This window comes from Mustela lutreola, chromosome 4, assembly GCF_030435805.1.
Source record: "Mustela lutreola isolate mMusLut2 chromosome 4, mMusLut2.pri, whole genome shotgun sequence".
Taxonomy (NCBI): Eukaryota; Metazoa; Chordata; class Mammalia; order Carnivora; family Mustelidae; genus Mustela; species Mustela lutreola.
The window spans coordinates 135,884,986-135,888,648 of NC_081293.1; the positions used below are offsets into that span (position 1 = coordinate 135,884,986).

The 3,663-nt window shown below is 41.2% G+C and overlaps 1 pseudogene; it reads right to left on the reverse strand.

The window, feature by feature from the left end:
* Positions 1-225: 225 nt before the first annotated feature.
* Positions 226-1,580, reverse strand: LOC131829423 (dnaJ homolog subfamily A member 1-like; annotated as a pseudogene).
* Between the last annotated feature and the right edge of the window lie 2,083 nt (positions 1,581-3,663).

Consider the following 3,663-nt stretch of genomic DNA (forward strand, 5'->3'; position numbering starts at 1 on the left):
TTATATGGACACACACACACCCCCACACACACAACAAAACCAGAAATCTCATTCATCTTTACTTGTAGACTAAAGAGAAATGGATCTGAATAACCACCATGTTACTATGTACCTTGTTACTTCAAACATTGAAAATGAAGATTTTTTTTTGAGCTTTTATATTTGAGTTTATTCTTCATTTAACTTTTAAAACCCTACTATAGTTGAATATTAAAACAAAACCAATAGCAAGTAGTGAGCTATGATTATAGTCCTTCACTCATTCACTACTGCACATAAAATGCCAGCAGTGTTATTCACTGGCCCCATTAAGAGGTCTGACACTGAACACCACCCCTGGGATGATGTTCATCATCTTCATATGCTTCCCCATTGTAATGGCGCTGCCTTTCCTGATTTGGATCAAAGTCCACCAGTTCTACCTGGTCCATTTCATCAGTCTCTTCTACTTCCTTCCTCTCAGGTAGGAGTTTTTCCAGCAAAGAGAGTTTATCAGGAGACAGAAAGCCATTCTCAGGAAAGTTTACCTTAAATTCGATGATGAGGTGACCCTTCTCATATGGCCTACGATAAATTGGCATGCCTTCATTTAGCACACACTTGATATCTCCATGCTTGACAATTTGACCTGGATGAGAGGTGATGACAATGGTTCGGTTGTCAAGAGTAGATATTGGCTTTTGAAAACCGCACAGTGCTTCAACAGCTGTATGTCCATACACATGAAAAGGTCTTCTCCTTGCCGAGTAAAAACAGCGTGGTCCTTCTGATCTAAAACAATGATAATATCTTTTGGTTCCAGTTCTGGTTCTTGGTCTCCTTCACCATGGAATGTTATCTTCTGGCCATCTTTCATGCCTTTGTCAATATGAACTTCTAGAATCTTCTTCTCTAGAACTATCTTCCTTCCATTGCAGCTTTTACATCTATCTTTAGGAATGATCCATTCCCCATGGCCCTGGCATTCTATGCACACAGACTGATTTTGCTGAACCATTCCAGGTCCTATCTGATGAATTCTTATTTGCATTCCAGTACCTCAGCAATTAGGACAACACTCAACTGCTCCTTTCTTACCACCTTGGCCTTCACATTTATCGCAAATCACATTCTTTTGCAGAGCTAGTTTTCTTGTTGCACCATTATATAAATCTTCTAAGGTTACTGAGAGCTGATGCACAACATTTTTACCTCTCCTTTCTCTCTGCATTCTTCCTCCTCCTCCAAAAAACATATCAAAGATGTCCATGGGGGAGCCAAAACCACTACCAGCTCCACCTTCTTTAATTGCCTGTTCACCTCCTTTGTCATATAATTCCCTTTTCTTTGCATCAGACAGTACTTCATAAGCTTGAGAAATCTGTTTAAACTTCTCTCCTTCATTTGGATTCTTATCAGGGTGGTACCTCAAGGCCAGTTTCCAGTAGGCCTTTTTCAGTTCTTCTTGGGTGGCATTGGGTTTGACCCCCAAAACATCATAATAAGTGGTTTCTTTCACCATTTTCTACAGCCGGTGAGAGGGCCGAGGCTGATGTGGGGGAGCGGGAAGGAGCACGTTGCTGGGCGCAGCTCGGGTAGCCGCCGCTCCTGAAGTTTTTTTTTTTTTTTTTTAATGTGAGAAGATACACTTTGTTATCATGCATATACAAGGGAATGATTTGATCATAGCACAACCTTGAGGACATGTGAGTCTGTGTGACTTGAGGAGTTCTGGACACAGACAAACATCCTAATAAGTATCAAATTCATATGCCAAGGAAAAGAAGCTCTTGTAGTGGGTGAATTTCTATTCATTAGAAATGTTGGAAGTAAGTTATAGAAAATGCAAAATCTATCCTCCTGCTTAAAGCAGATATTAGTTGGCAAGCCATGTGATAATAATGGTTGTAGTTGGCTCTTGGTATCTTTGCAGTATTTAAGGGAGAGAGTATAAATGAAATCTTCTTTTGTGTCCTGCTTCAGTTAACTATGAAAGGAATCAATATGTCCAATCTCATCCAAGATTTCTTTTTGAACTATAAGCTAACACTTCATGTGTGTGGATCAATTTGCACTGATAGTTCCCCTTCCTAGGCTGGATAAACTGTCAAGCTTTTCTGCCTAGTCACAGAAAGGAGTAGCTGTTTGTATAATTCACTATCATGCAGTTGCTGCAAGAAATTTGTTTACAAGAACAAAAATGCTCAGTCTTTATATAGTAACAAAATCTCCACCAGGAGATAAAAACCAAATCTTTGTGTCTTCCATGATTTTTGTTAAGGAATTGGTAGCTGATACATCATCTCTTTCTGTGTAGGACATGACTTCTAATGGTAGTATATTTATTTTGTAACAGGGTAAAATTATGAAAATTAGTAATGTGTTTCTTTGTCTCTCTGAGAGGGTGGTCTTCATCCAGCTGGCCTGAATGTCCATCTAATTGAAGGGCTGGGGAGGGGTAGGATGCAGTGGGGTGGAGATAGGGATTTATAGTAAGAAAGAATGCAAAAAAAAATTGTATTATTCAGATTCCAGCATAAGAAATAAGATTATGCAGAAAAAAATTAAAAAGGACTTCCAAGTCAGGTTATTGCCTTGAGAGAGGATTTTCCAAATACTATTATCTTTCATCTTTAACATGTCACCATCTCAGCCTGGATGATCCAGTTTATAGAGTTCTGTGGGCTAGAGAAGAAACCTTTGCTTCCTGACAGCAAAGCTCCAAGACCTGCTGCTACACAAAAGAAGATACAACATCATGAAGTGGAAGGCAGCCCACCATCCTTCTTTCCAGGGGATGGTAGAAAGAGGGAAGTAGGATGGAGAAGGAAAACTAAGACAGCAAAGTACATCCGACATATGTCCCCCACCCCAGCTTGATGAGCAAGGGAAACTCAGAAGGAGGGGGGCAGAGGGATTCTTGCTCCAACTCTTCACTTGAAACTCTGAGAGGGATTGCCTCGCAGACTGCTCTGCACCAACCTGGAGAAAACTCACATCATTTAGCTGTGCAGGTCAGGAGGATGTTGTGGTTTCCCCCAAGAAGCCTTGATTCCCATGTGGTGTATATATAAGATCCTGTAGTTGCGGAGATGGGGGTGGAGAGAGTCTCAGTGGGGGTTGCTCTCATAGGGTTGGGTGTTCTGTAGAGAGGGTTACAGAACAAGTCTCCAGGCCAGGGACTCAGAAGTGTTGGTAGGCCCTGAGAAACCCAAAGTGGGACTGAGTCAGTAAAGGGGAGACAAGATGAAAGAGTGGCTATGGATCTTTCAGATGACCTTTAACCACATGAAGACCTTGGAGATTGCTCTAATCATTCCCAACCATTGGCATTGAAGAAGAGGCCCAAAAGAATATGAAAAAGTGAAAACTTGTATGGGAAGCGGAGAGGAGCATGGAGATAATGCCAAATCGGCACCCATAAGAACTTTGGGGGCACTCTATGCTGCTCCATAGCCCCACAATGAGCCACAGGTATTAACTGGGCAAGAACCAACCAAGGGAATGGGTCCATCACCCCAAAGACTACTGTCCCAGGATCATGAAAAACACATCCATATCCACAGAAGCCATTTTGGAGAGGATTTAGAGGGACACACAATATAAGAGATCACATAAACTCTTTGTTTTTGTTTTTTTCTTTTTCCCCAAAGCTGAGCATTATTTAAAGGGATTGTTTCCTTT